The following is a 15,422-nucleotide window of genomic DNA, read 5'->3' as shown; positions in this document are numbered from 1 at the left end:
GGCAGAGACGGCGGGAGCAGCCGGCCCACCGGGGCAGGGGACCTGATGCTGCCCACCCTGGCTCTCACCTCCTCCAACCCCGGCACCACCTGCAGGAGGCACGTGCCCTCCTGGCAGGGCCCTGGTCCGAGCCCACAGTCACCCTCTTTCTGCTCACCTCCTGCCCTTCCTGGAAGCACATCCCTCTCGCCAGGTTGCGCGGAGACGCTGAGAAGGGCTGATGATGGCCCCTCAGCTCCGCCAGACGCCTGTGTTCTGGATTCAGATCCTGCTCTCCTGTCCCCGTTGTGTGACCTTGAACAAAATACCCGTCCCGTCCCAGCGGTGCTCTTTGGCCACACCCTGGGGCCACAGAATCTACCTGGAGACCCTCATAAGGGAGGATGTCCCCAGTGTATTAAGTTGAAAGGGCAAATATTTCCACGTTTGTTAAACAGCAACAACACAATCCTGCATTTCTATGTTCGCTCTACACAGAGGATTTGGAAGGAAATGTCTCCAACAGGACGGGTGGTGATTTCATGTCACGCTCTCTACGTCCCTAAATTACTTGACAATTCCAAGCATGTATTAATTTCATGACAAAAAAAAATGAAATTAGAAAACTTTGCCCCCTCAACCGCCAGTCTTGTCGTGAGGGTCAGAAAAGGAAGGGTCAGGAGAGGGCCTGGCCCTGAGCCGCCCCCACTTCCCATTTGCCCCTCCGTCCGGGGTCTTGCTCCTTCTCCGCCTGTTTTTCGAAGCTGTGAGTTAAAGATGCACAAAGTTGTACGGACGTCACTGCAGCTCAGGGCTCCCGGGCCTGCCCGCTGCGGAGCCTGGCTGGCCACCGTCCACCCTCGGGAGTGAATGGGGCCTCCACGCTCCCAGGCCTCAGGCGCCACCCCTAGGGACAAGGCCACCTTTAAACTTTGCAGGAACCGGGCCGTTCCCAAGCACGAGAAGAAGTGAGGCTTTGACTGTCCACCTTGCCCACCGTCAAAGGGCGCAAGGAGGTTGGGGATGGGAGAGCCCCGCTCCTCCGCTGTGCACGGAGCTCTGGAGGGCTCCTCTTGAGTCAAGGATGGACGTGCCCCTCTGAGCTTGGACCGGAAGCCTGTCAAGGGGGAGGCTGAGCCCTGCTCCCCCCAGCCTCCCTCCTGCAGCCTGCGATTGTCTCCCAGCAGCCCTCTGCGCACTCAGGGCCTCCGCCAGGGCTGTTCCCTGATGTGGAATGCTGTTCCACCAGGTGACTCAGCCCCGATTTCCTCCACTTCCAGGTTTCCATCCAGAGGCTGCCACGGAGAGACCTGATCTGACCATCCAGGTGAGACAGCGGCCACCCCTTGTCCCTCCCCCTGGCTGGCTGACCACCTATGGCTGTGTGTCCCCTTCCTGCCCCCCTGGGCATCAGGCTGCCTCTGGCTCACTGGGCTGTCCCCCATGTCCCTCTCAGAGTGAGGCCGTAGGGGTGGGGCCGCCTGTTGGCCTGACAGCTGCCTTCTGTGTACTTAGAACGGGGCCCTGTATACAGCAGGCACTCACTGAAGACCTGGCAGACACTTTTGGTGCCTCACCCCCGTCCCCTCTAAATCGTCCTCTGTGCACCCCAACCCCACACCTCCAGCTACCAGCAGCTCCTCGGGGTGCCCAAGCCTCCCCTGCCCACACTGACCAGGACAGCAGCATGGGGGACGGTCACTTTTCCGGAGTGTCCTTCAGGCGAGGACAGACGAAAGCTGGTGGAGAACGAGTGGGCCCTTCCGTGGGCTGCGTGACCCTGGGGCAAGTTCCACCCTGGCTCCCGGGCTCCCGGCAGGGGCCGAGCCTCAGTTTCCCCACCTGGGTGCCCGCTGGGCCTGGCCAGGTTGTGAGTGTCCACGGGCACCGCGTTCCCGTGCTCCCAGAGCCGAGGACCACGGACTAGGGCTGCTCACTGCGCAGACTGACCCTCTGGGTCCTGGAGACTCAGCAGCAGGGTCGGCCCCTCCGCCGAGGGAGGATTGTGCAGGCCTCTGCCCCGTTCGGGAGGGTGCTGGCACCTTGACGTCCCTTGGCTGGTGTCCGCATCGCTCCAGTCTCTGCCTCCACCGTCTCAGGGGCCCCCGAGGGGGTCTCTGTGTTTTCCTGCGACCACTTGGGCCACGTGTCCACGTGCCCCAGGCCCTCATCTTAGAAGGACACCAGTCACTGGCTTTGGGTCCACTCGAGTCCAACACGGTCGACTGAGCTACACCCCGTACTCGGCCCCACTCCCAGGGGTCAGGGGTCACGCCGGCCGTCCTGGGAGGCTCCCTCCGTTCCCGGTCCTTGGACTCACCTTTCTGGGGACACACAGTTCCCCTCGCAGTAGCTTCCCTCCTCCATCTCCCCTTCCCAGGGCTCTTCCCGGGACCATCTTCCAAGCTTCTTCGCGGGATCCTTGTCTGGCATCTGCTTCCCGGGAGGCTCGGCCGGGGACAAAGGATCAGTTGAATGAACGAAGGACGTTTGACGGGGAGGAAGCCAAGGTTCGCAGCAGTGGTAGCTGCGGCTCAGGGTCCGAGGGGACACTGGTGAGTGTCCAAGCTGGGGTTTAACCCCAAAGTCCCCAAGAAGAGAGCTGTCCCTCAGGGCCTGGTCGCTTAGAAAGGTAGTGATCTCCCCGTCCCCGGGAGGCGGCAACCAGAGGCGGACGAGGAGCCGGCCGGCAGGGATCCCTGCCCAGGGCCCAGAGCTGGTGCAGTGACCTCAAAGGCCCCCTGGCCCTGACATCAAGGCTGCACTTTCAAAGCCTGTGGTGAAAGCCCAGACCTCAAGGTCAGTGAGCGGATGACCTCCCCCTGACCTCTGCACCGCCGCGCAGGGAGGCCAAGTTTCCCCAGAAGCAGCTTTAATTTGATGTCTCCTGTCGCTTATTAAAGGACACGAAAGAGAGAAAACCACTTGAACGGTCCCCAGACGGGCTGCTATAAATGTCCCCATGGAAGGGCCAGCGGCCGGCAATTACAGCAGCTGCGAGACCCGCCCAGATGGCCAGGCCCGGCACCGCCTTGGTCTCCTCCCTGCCCGGGCAGGTCACTGTCATCAAGAGTCCCTCGGAGGGCAGGCTGTGGAGCCCAGGGGTCCTCCCGGCAGCCTGGGAGCCGGCTGGTTCTTGTCCCCCTCAGGCCACCTGCCCAGATGGGGACGAGGACAGGGAGGGGCAGCAGCACTGGGCTCTCTTGCCCCGCCCCGCCCTCCACCTGTCCTAGTGTGGCGCCATCGTAGGCAAAGGAGAAAGAATGGCGGCCAGACCCTCCTTTCCTCCTCCAGAGCCGGGCCTGCCTCTCTGCTGAAGGCGCCCGCCCTCCGTCTGGTTAGAGGGAGAGGAGGCTCCACAGAGCAGCCAGATGGACAGGCCCCGGTTCAAACCCGGCTCCCACACCCAGCTGTGTGACTTCAGGCCAGTGGTTGAAGTCTCTGAGCTTCTGGGTCCTCATTTGTGAGGTGGTTTGATCCGGTGGTCCCTGCTTCGTAGGTGCTGTGACTCCTGAATTTAGAGTCAGCCTATGAAAGCCCTCAGCACACAGCGCCCGCCCTGGCCAATACCCGGCAAGGCCAGGTTGGCGCCCACTGAGCCTGGGCCAAGTTTCAACGACGCCACCCACAAGGCACTGCCCGCTCACCGCCTCCGTGCCCCTCGCCAGCACCTCACGAGAGAGACCGCATTCCTGACCCGATGCTGAGCTGTCGGGCAGCCCCCGTCTCTCAGAAGACCAGGGAGGGGCTGGGATTTCAACCCTGGTTTCCTGACTCTGGAAGCAGGGGTCTTGCTGGTCTCTGGGAAGTCCCTGGATGGAAAAGGGAGGGTGGGTGCACCATTGCCATAGTCACGTGTCCCTTCCTTCACACAGTCATTCAACAAACACGGGTCGAAGGGCTGCTACAGGCCAGGCACTGGGTCAGGCCCTGCCGACAGAGGCTAGCAAGAGCGCTGCCCCCAAGGTGCTGATAACCTTGGCAAGTCCAGCTCAAGTGCCTCTCTCCAGGAAGCCTCCCTCAGTCTGCAGTCCACGGTGCCCACCGAGTGGCACGCATGGCGCTGGGGGCCATTCAGGCGTTAACCCATCAGGGCAGTAGATCGGAGCAGGTCCCCGGACTTTCTGCCTCCCAAGGCAGGAGGTGCATGATCTGTCTGCTGAAAAAGCTAATTGCTTCCTGGCTCTCATCTTAGAGTCCACAAAGACCTTCCGGTGGCCCAACTTGACCTGCCCCAACCCTGACCTCATTTCTGCTACTCACCTCCTTGCTCTAGCCACACTGGGCTTCTTGCTATTTGTAGGTTTACATTCCTGCCTCAGGACCTTGGCACATGACCTTTCTTCCGCCTCAAAGTCTCTCCTCTAAGATACCAACACGCCTGGCCTCTTCGCCTTCTGCAGGTGTCCACCCACAGGTCACTTTATCATCTAGTCCTTCCCTGGCCATTCAGCATGAAATGACAACCCTGCCCCTTCCCCACTACTGTGAAAGATCTGGAAATGCTTCAATCAAAAAAGAGACAGACACTCTCAACCTCTTAGAGTTTGGACTCATGGGGGTGTGGGGGGTGGAGGAATGGGTGTGAAAATATGAATATATAGTTTAAATATTTAATATGGCAGATGATAACTACTATGAAGGAGAAAGATATGGTCTCCAACGTCTTTTCACTGTTTTTTTTTTTTGCCAAACATACATCTGCTTTGGTGAAATGGCTATGCAAATATTTGCCCATTAACAAAACTGAGTTACATGGACTTTTATTCATAGGTTTGAGGTGTAGGTGAGGTTTTTTGGGTTTTTTTGGTCTTTTTTGCTTATATGTGATTTTTCAATTAATTGTCCTGGCACCATTCAATAAAAACACTATCCCTTCTCCACTGAATTTTCCTTCGTACTTTGTCAAAAATCAGTTGTCCTCATGCACGTGGGTCTGTGTCTGGGTTTATTCCACTGATCTATTTGTCTAGCCCAATGTCCACTCCATGCAGGGCTGATGACCCTGGTGCTCACAGTCTGGACATCAGGTAAGTTCTCCTATTCAGTCCTTTTTCAGAGTTGCTTTGTTACATTTTGGTTGGGATCGCATCGACTCCATTGATCAACTTGGGGGAGATTGACGTCTTAACAATATTTAGTCTTCTAACCCATGGACATAGTCTCTCTCTCAATCTGTTGAGGTTTCCCTTAATTTCTCCCAGCCATGTTTCGTAGTTTTTAGGGTTTAGTTTTTGTACATCATTTTCTAGTCTTTCATATTTTTCACGGTAGAGGAGGTACTTTTGGGAAGTCCCTGCTATGATTCAGTTTATGATTGTTTACTGCTGATAGACAGAGGTTGTGGGGTTTTGTGTATCGAGCTTGTATCCTACAGTCTTGCTAAACTCAGAGATTACTTCTGGTGGTTCTTTGTATCTGAGAAGCTTTACTTCTCCCATTCTTTTATTTCTTTATTTTCCTTTATTACCCTGGCTGGAATTTTCAGTACCGCGTAGTCTAGCGTGATGAGAGGGGACATCCTTGTTTTTGATCCTAGCAAAAAGGCCATCCGTCTTTCACCACTCAGTACGATGTCAGCTTTCGTCTCATTCTGATATCATCAAGTTAAGGAGTCCCCTCCATCCTTAATTTTCTGAGGGTTTTGTGAGGAATCGAGGTTGAATCTTGTCGGATGCTTTTCCTGAACCTATTGGGATAACCACTGAGTTCTACTGTTGTTGATATGGTGAACTATATTCGTTGATTTTCAACTGTGAGCCCAACTCTGCAGGCCTGAGAGAAACCTGTTTGGTTTTTTTTCACATTCTTGGATTCAATTTGATACAATTTTGCTAAGAATTTTTGCATCTAAGGGTCTGGGGCTGTAGTTGGTAGAGTGCTTGCCTAGCAGGCACAAGCTCCCGAGTTCAATCCCAGCACCACACACACACACACACACACACACACACACACACACACACACACTCTCACACACACACTCACACACACTCACACACACTCACACACACTCACACACACACTCACACACTCACACACACATACACACTCACACACACACACTCACACACACTCACACACACTCACACACACTCACACACACACACTCACACACACTCACACACACTCACACACACTCACACACACACACACTCACACACACTCACACACACACTCACACACACTCACACACACTCACACACACTCACACACACTCACACACACACACACACTCACACACACTCACACACACACGCACACACGTTCATAGGATATATTAGTTACAGTTTTCTTGTTTTTTTCCTCTGGTTTCAGTATAAGCCGATGCTCCTTCATAGCATAAGTAGAGCAGCATTCTCTCCTCTTCAAGTTTCCGGAAGAGTTCGTGCACCAGTGATACGATTCTCCCTTAAATGGTTGGTGGCATTAACTAGTGAAGCCTGAGGTTTTCTTTGTGAGAAAGTTGCTAGCTTGCTACCTAGAACTCAACTCCTCCTCCTCCTCCTCCTCCTCCTCCTCCTCCTCCTCCTCCTTCTTCTTCCTCTCTCTCCCCCCTCCCCCTTTAAGACCGAATCTGGATGGGTTGCCCAGGTGGTTGTCTTCCCCAGACCCCCCCATGACAGGCATTACAGGCATGGACCAGGCACAGTTCAATTTGTTGCACGGGTGTGAGTTGACATCTATTTCTTCTTACCTATTTCTTTCTTTTTGGGAGACTTGGATAACTTCTGTCTTTCAAGGAATTTGTCTATTTCATTCATTGAAATTTATTGGCACAAAAATCATTTGCACTATTTCCTTATCGTCCTTCTAATATTCGTGGAATTCATAAAATCATCACCAGTATTCTTTTTTTTTTTTTTTAAAGAGAGTGAGAGAGGAGAGAGAGAGAGCGAATTTTCAATATTTATTTTTTAGTTCTCGGCGGACACAACATCTTTGTTGGTATGTGGTGCTGAGGATCGAACCCGGGCCGCATGCATGCCAGGCGAGCGCGCTACCGCTTGAGCCACATCCCCAGCCCCATCACCAGTATTCTTGATATCGGTCACTTGTGTCTTTTCCCTTCTCTGACCAGTATGACTACAAGTTTATCAAATGGATTGATCTTCTTAATGATCACCTTTTCATTTTATTGATTTTTGCTTTTCAATTTAATTCATTTCCTCTCTTATTTTTCTTACTTTCTTCCTGCTGCTGACTTTGGTTCCAATTTACTCTTTTTCCAGTTTTTTTAGGTGGAAGCTGCGATCAGATACAATTATCAAGCAGCCGACCACCGCAGCTTTACTGGGCTCCCACAAATTTTAATGTATGGTGTTTTCTCTTTTAATCAGTTACAATGTTTTATAATTTCCATTCTCGCTTCACTTTTGAGGTATTTGGAAGCATATTATTTTATTTCCAAATATTTTGGGGATTTTCCAGAGACCTTTCTCTGGCTGATATCTGGTTTCATTCCACGGTGGTCAGTGAACATACTTTGCATGATCTGAATGCTCCCAAATTTATTGAAACCTGTCTTTTGGCCCACAGTGTAGCTTATCTTATATTATGGTTTAGATATAAGTTGTCCCCCCAAAAAAACAACTGGTTCATGCAAGAATGTTCAGAGGTGAAAGCATGTGATTGTGGGAGCTCTAACTCAGTTCCTCCTGGTTTGAAGGGACTAACTGGGTGGTCACTGTGGGCAGGTGGGCACGGTGGAAGAGGTGGCCCCGGGGGACATACCTGGGAGTGTGCCTCTTCCTTGTGGCCTGACCCCACCATGAGCTGCGCACGTTTCCTCTTTGGGCTCTTCCTGCTGACAAACGGCCTCATCCTGGGCCCAGAGCCAAGAAACTGGCCGTCTGTGGACGAAGACCTCTGAAACCTCAAGCCCCAAACAAGCCCAACTTGTTTTTGCAAGATGGTCACAGTGACACGAAAGCGCCGAGAGGCAGGGTCATTGCTCTAACGTGACAATGTGGTTCCGAAGCCTTGGGAGCTAGTTTCAAAAGCTTCAGGATGTTGTCAACAAAGTTTAATGGGCGATTCTGGTGGGAGCGCCAAAGACCCGAAGGCGGAGGGTAGTGCGGACTGTGTTTGTGAGGTTTCAGAGGACACAGGGGGACTCCACTGGGAATCGGAGTGGAGGTCACTCAGGTTACGTGCTGGGAAAGAACTTGTCTGCATCTTTGCCCACATCCTGTGGTTCTGTGTGAGGCTGGTTTAAAAGCCACGGAGCACTCCGTCTGGTAGAGGAAATTTCAAGGCAGCGCAGCATTGGATCAGCGTCGCGGATGTTGCTGACAGCTTTGAGCTTGGTTTACTGTGAGAATTGGGACCAGAAAATAGAGCTAAGAGATTTTTTTTTTTTTAAACTTGTAGTTTGGCCAGAAAATTACACAAACAGCTGGAGCCAAGGAAGTTGTGCTTATTGGAGAGATCGTAGCCCCTAAAGAGGTGCTGAGTACTTTGCACAGAAACAACAGGGACTTTGTCTCAAGGTCATCCCGGGAGAAGACACAAACGCGGGCTCCAGGGTACAGAAGGGAAAATTCCTCTGAGAAGACATCCTGGGTCCCCTGCTCACACAGGGGGACCTAGGAAGCTGCTTCGCCATGCTGAGCTGCGTAGGTGCTCACAGCTGCTGCAGCCAGGATTCAGGGCACCCAAGCGTTGTGCAAGCCGATGGCGGCATCACATGGACCTGGTTCTGCAGGAAGCAGGCTTCATGGAGACTCCCACTGGGATTCAGAGGAAGGCCTGGGAGGTCAGGCAAAGTCCATCAGGGCTGAAGTCCCTGCAGGCTGCCCCCGAGAGGGCAAAGACGTGAAGGAAGGTGACGCTGGAATGGAGGCTCAGGAATCAAGAGAGGCCAGTGACACGGACTTCCTGGCCGCGAAGAGAGCCAGGCTGAAGAGAGAACCCGTTGGCGCTCCAACCATCAGGGTCAAAAGAGGAAGGGCTACTGCCCCAGCCTTTGGGAAACATCTCACAGGGAAGTGTCCTAGATGCTGTGTGCAGAGTTAGGGGACCTGTGTGTCCAGCTGGGTTTTGATCTTTCCGAAAAAAAATTAAGACTTAAGTAAAAACAATCAGAGATATTATTTCCAATGCTCTTTATTCCTTGGTGTGGTTCCACTTTGCATCCAGGATGATTTTTCTTCTACCGAGTGGACTTCTGTTAACACTTCTTTTAATTTTTTTTTTTAAGAGAGAGTGAGAGACTGAGAGAGAGAGAGAGAGAGAGAGAGAGAGAGAGAGAGAGAGAGAGAATTTTTTTAATATTTATTTTTTAGTTTTCGGCAGACACAACATCTTTGTTGGTATGTGGTGCTGAGGATCGAACCCGGGCCGCACGCATGCCAGGCGAGCGCGCTACCGCTTGAGCCACATCCCCAGCCCCCTTAATTTTTTTTTTTTAATGTTTGGTATTTATTGTGTTAAAAAATAATCCAGCACAGGAAGAAAGACCGACGTGGAGTCAAGCCACCTGCCATCCTGGTCACACAGGGCCAAGGCAGGACAGGGAGCAGGCTCTCCCTCCGTCCTTCCTGTGATAATCTCTATTCTGTCAGAGGTGGGAAGCTGGGGAGATGTTAGGACAGGAGGGGTATATATACATTCCACGCAGCTTATCTTAATTAGCATAAACTCGATACAGCAGTCAACCAATAAGGAGTCTCCACACTTAATGGCTCGCTGGCCACACAAACCACTCCCTCTGGCAAAATGCCAGGCGCCATCCTGACTGGTTTACAGACCCTGACAAATTTTTATTGTTGTTGATGATCTTTATTTTATTTACTTATTTATATGTGGTGCTGAGAATCGACCCCAGTGCCCCACACGTCTTAGGCAAGAGCTCTACCACGGAGCCACATCCCCAGCCCTATTCTGTGTTTTATTTAGAGACAGGGTCTCACTGAGTTGGTGAGTGCCTCACTTTTGCTGAGGCTGGTTTTGAACTCTTGATCCTCCTGCCTCAGCCTCCTGAGCCGATGGGATGACAGTTGGGCACCACCACATCCTCCTCCTCTGGCTCGTTTTAAAACTTTCATTTTCCCTCTAGTTTTGAGCAATTTAATGATGACTATGAAAACTACTTAATATAGTGTTTTGGTTTTTTTTTCATATTTAATGCTTGGGTTCAGTGAGATCCTTGCCTCAAATTTGGAATTACATAGGACTATTTTTCTTTCTTGTATGTTTTTATTTTCCTTATTCCCTTTCTCTCTTTCCCTTATGGGACTCATTTACCCTCATGTTAGACTTGAGGTTGTCCTCCAGATCACTCACATTCTGTTCATTTTTGAGTCTTTTTTCTCTGTGTGCTTCGTTTCATATCATTTTTATTGCGATGTCTTCCAGTTCACTGATCTTTTCTTCCGCCATGTCTAGTTAGTGACTAATCTCATAAAGCTTGTATTTCATTTGATAGATCCTAATTTTAGTGTCTAGAGGTTTTATTTCAATCCTCTACTTAATATGTCCGATCTTTCTTCTAGTTCTGTTTCGGTCTGAATACAGTTACAAGACGTGGGATGGCCTTGTCTGATAATTCCGACCTCTGGGTGGCTTCTAGGATGGTTTTGACTGATTTTTCCCCCTCGTTGTGGGTAGGATTCTCCTCCTTCTTTCCATGCCTGATCACTTTTTACTGACTGTCAGACATTGTGAATGTTGCCCTACTGGGTGCCACATATTTTTGTTGTTCTATAAAAATTCTTGATCTTTGTTTTGTGCAGTCTGGTCTTCTCAAGTCTTACTTTAGAGGTTCAATAGTGGGGACTGGAGCAGCATTTGGTACAGGGACAATAGTCTCTGCATTCAGGCAAGACCCTCCTGAGGACCCCCACTCACACCTCTGAATCGAGGTCTCTCCGGGTGGCAGGAGGGGACAGACACCGTCTCACACTCGCTGAGTGTTGGCAGTGTTCCCTCTGATTTTGGGGGTGGTTCTTCTCACCTCAGGTGATTCCTTACATGCCTGTATGCTCCCCGGGTTTAGGGGATCCTCAGAAGTCTTCAAGTCTCAAACATGGAGGCCGTCGTGTGCCCCGGTTACCCAGGGCCTCTGTCTTACTTTCTGTTGCTCCACTCTCCCAACACCACGGCCATGAAGGCCAAGGGCCACCCTCCAGCCAACACCTACTTTGAATTTAAGAAGCGGATCCGATGACAAGGACTTGAATCAGGGCCGCCGTGGAGTGGCCAGGTGCAGCCCTTGCCCGTACGTGTTCCCTTATTGTTCTGTCAATACCACGATCAAGCGTCACAGAAAACCGTTCGTTGGAACGCGGAGGCCACGGAGAGTAGAGGCCAGACGTGGGTCTCGTCCCCCAGGACCAGGACTGGTCTCCCCGAGACACCCGAGGAGAAGCGGGGACCCGCCCTCCGCTCCGCACGCTGAAGTTGGTTTAAAATCTTGCCCCACATAAAATGACATCATCAGTTTTTCGTGTGTCACAGTCTCAGGCCCGCCGTGGGCCACGTGGGTGTGGAGGACACACTCTTATCCGTGAGGTGCTGACGCTGAAGTGGGTTCCTTTCCATGAGATCCTTTTTTAATGGCTTGGCCGCGAGGGTGGCTGAGTTTCGTCGCCTCTTGGGGATAAATCAGCCTCGGGCAAAGCAAGCCCCGTTTCTTCCTGTCGGTGGGGACCACAGAGGGCAGTCCCCGTGGCACCGAGAGACCAGGCAGTGGACGTCCCTGGAGCCTGGCTGAGCCACAGATGTCCCACGTCTGTGGGGGTGGGGGTGGGGTGGGGGTGATGAAGGGGAGGGGCCGTCATTTTTCTGTTTGCAGAACTGTCCTCCCCCGCCCCGACAGCAGCCGGGAAGGTGCGCACCGTGAGGTCCCCGTCAACAGTCACGGGGTGGGGTGGGGAGAACCGTCTGGAAGCCTGCGGGAGAAGCCTCCGGTTTGGGGCTGGGGAGGAACGCCCTGTTCCCGGTCCAGCCAGGCCCCCGTCTGAGATCCGGAGGGAGAGGAGGTGAGCGGCCCGGATCTGGGAAGCACCAGGTCGGACGCGTGCAGAGTTCAGGTCTGGGCAGAATCCCACCGGGTCCATTCCCAGGGACCAAAGCGGCCAACCCCGAATCTGACCCCGCTGGGGGTCACCAAGAGACTTCTTAATCAGATTCTTCACGGAGCCCATGGCAAATACCAGTCGGGAATAAGAATCAGAGGAGGGAGTTTCGACCCGCACAGCCCTCTCCCTCCCCCGCGCTCTGTCCTGCCCCTCGCTGCTCTTCCCCCCCCACCCACCTTCTCCCCAGGGGTAGGACGGCGCTGGCTGACGTCCTGGCTCATCCACCTTCCTGTTGGGTGACCTCGGACACGCCATCTCTTCACCTCTCTGACCCTCGGTCTCTTCACCTAGGAAGAAGGACGGTGGGATCTCCCCGAGAGAGCGGCCAGGAGCAGCCGATGAGACCGCCGGGCCCGGCGGGGACTGGATGGACGGTTCTGGGGTTTGTAAGCGGTGATGGGCCCCGGGTTCAGGCGGGCCTGTCCTCGGTGCCGGAAATACAGGGGGGAAGGAACCGAACCAGGGACGAAGGTCGGCGATTGGGTCACACTGGGAGGTGGCACGAGGATCGCAGAAGTCTGGATGAGGTCATCAGAGGACAGGGCTGCCCGGAGCTGGTGAGCTCAGCCTGCCGGGGGAGAACAAGCAGAGAACCATCCTATGGCAGTGGACGTTTCTGCTGCCTGTGTCTGGGCGCGAGGGCGGGGAGCAAGTGGCATCTCTGAACTTGTACAGAGTTGACTCCACTGCCGGCCCGTCAGGGTGGCAGGCATGTGACTAAGCCTGGCCAAGGGGACTGTCACATCCCAAGATCTTCTGAGGGACTTGACAAGAGCCTGGGGCTGTTGGCAGGCAGCACCTTGCCTCTATTAAGACTAGGAATGAGACCGCAATGGAGGGAGAAGAGCTCGGGATGCCCACTCAGTTTGGGTAATATAGTTGGAACTGCTGGATCCAGCCATACCTGAAGTCAAACATCTTTTGGGACTTGGAAGTGAAATAAACCAATAAAAAAAAGTTCCCTTTATTTTTCATCTAGATGAGGTGACATGGTTATTTTTTTCTATTCCTTGGGGCCAAAAGACATGCTGAAGATTCTGAGACGCTCAATGAATGTTTGGTGGCAGTGGGGAGACGGGAGGAGCTGAATGACCTTCAAATGCCCTTCCTGCAAGAGAGAGGCTCTGACTTGGGCATTGAAGGAGCTGAATTGGTGCTTGTTCGGGGACAGCACAGAGGCGGCAGCGCGTTTCCCGGCACTCCCCCGCTCCGGCTTCCGTTCCGGGAGCCCTTCCTGTCAATGCCCCTGTGCGGCAGCGCCTCGGGGGGCCTTCAAAATAGCCCGATGCACCCCCTGGACCCAGGGCTCTCCCTCTCCGGCTTCTCCCCTCTTCCCGGCCGGGCTGGGGCCGCCGCGGACCTCTGGGGCTGGAGGGGACATTTCAACTCCCCTGTCCCTCCTTTGGGTTTGGCAAGGCCACCTGCTGGGGCCTGTCCCCCTGGAGGGGCGCCCGGTGGACAGGGAAGAGGCCTCTAGAGCCCATGCGCCAGGTCCCCTGGGCCCTGGACAGGCCCCTCCTGCCTGGGCTTCCCAGGGACTTGCGGGGGGCCAGGGAGCCCTGGGAGAGGGGCTGGGCCCTGTGGCTCCTGTGGGTGGGGTGGACACCTTCACACGGAACTCAGGGCCACAGTGGCCTCTGCCGACCCCGTGGGCCGTCCACCATGGCCAGACGGGAGCTGGCCGCCGTTGGGGCTCGGGAAACGAGTCCAGGAGCAGGCCCCAGGAGCAGGGCTCCTCTCCAGCTCTGCCCTCTGTCCCCTCCCTCATCGTCCCCCAGGAGAGCCACAGAGACCAGAGTCCTCTGCCCAAGGCGGGTCACAGGAGCCAGCAGCCGTGGAACCTGACCATGGCGCCCAGCTCCCCGCCCGTGGGGCAGAGGGCCTGGGGGAACGCCCAGCGCACCGTGGGCGGGCGGTCTGAAGGCCCCAGAGGCCAGGAGCGCTCACAGGCCAGGGGGACCCTGGGCAGGCGGGCCTGGACCCTGGGTCTGCCCTGAGTCCCACGGCTGCCCAGGCCACCCGCCCGGGGGTCGGCACGGACGGTTCCCCTGGGCTTCGGGCTGTGTGAGTCCTTGACCTCAACAGGCCACGGGGGCCCGCTCCGAGCTCCGTGTCATGGTCACGCTGTGCTGGGTTCACGGTGGCCACTGCCCCGGTCCACACCAAGCCTGGACTCCCCTGTCCCCAGGGCCTGCGGGGCCCTCCAGGACGTGGCTCAGTGGTGACACCCGCTACTCTGAGTTAGTGTCACCTCGTAGTTAAGGGCTCGGTCCCCAGAGATGTCCCCTCTTCAAGCGCCGACCCCAGGTCCCAGGCTCCACTTCCTGAGCCCGCGACTCGCGCTCTGGGATCCTCTGGGCCCACTCACAGAACCCAGGGGCCCCTCGCGCACCAGGACCCAGGCCAGGGGGTGCGGGGGGAGGCCCCCAGAGGAAAGTGGGTGGGGCCCCCGGACCCCCCCAGGAAGTCAGGGCCCGTGACGCGGGTGACTGGCGGGGTCACCGGCCACCAGCCATGTCTCCGCCCCCAGCCCTCTCCTTCCCCGGAGTCTGGGGGCCGGGAGTCCTCGCCCCTCGTGACGCCCCAGTCTCTCTGTCGATCGCCTCCTTCCTGGGGACCCGTCACCAGAAACGTCATCGGCACCCACACGTCACCCCTGCAGGGTCTCCCAGCTCCGGTGTCGGGGGCTGGGGACGCAGACCCCGTGTGACAGTGAACGATGCTCCTCTGACTCCGTCCCTGGACACTGGAAGCGTTGGGCCAGGGGTCGAGGAGGACCGGCTGTGCCCATGATCGACACCTGGTGACATCACAGAGGCTCAGCCTGGGGGCAGTCCTGCGGGCTGACGGTCAAGGCCAGCCGCAGCAGCCTCTCCTGGGGCAGCCCACGGCAGGGCCACATCCGCCAGCGAGGGAGGGAGGCCAGAGGGGCCGTCCCGCCGTCACCGACCCTCGGCTGTGCTCTGTTGGTTGGGCCCAAGTCTCAGGACCTGTCCCTACAAGGTGACAGGCAGGCAAGATGGCAGGAGGCCAGATCACTGGGGCCTCTCGGTGTCCGTCCATGCCAGAGTGTGTCCCCAAGGTACAGCAGTCGGTGCCACAGCATTAAAGGAAGCTGAGGTGGTGGGGGGGTCCCAGGACACGGGCATCACCTGCTGTGTCCCAAGTGCTTGATAAATAGTGGCTCATTGAATCTTTCCAGCCATTTGGGGGCTCAGGATACTACTTAGAGAAGAGGCCCCAGGAGGCTCAGAGAGATTGAGTGATCTGCCCAGGGTCACACAGCAAGCCCGGCCAGGCTCTAGCTGCCTCCCGTCAGCGAGCGGCTCTAAGGCCTGCAGGGGCCCTGCCTGTGTCGGGCCG

Source organism: Ictidomys tridecemlineatus, chromosome 11, assembly GCF_052094955.1.
Source record: "Ictidomys tridecemlineatus isolate mIctTri1 chromosome 11, mIctTri1.hap1, whole genome shotgun sequence".
In the NCBI taxonomy this organism is placed as follows: Eukaryota; Metazoa; Chordata; class Mammalia; order Rodentia; family Sciuridae; genus Ictidomys; species Ictidomys tridecemlineatus.
This window is presented reverse-complemented; position numbering follows the sequence as displayed.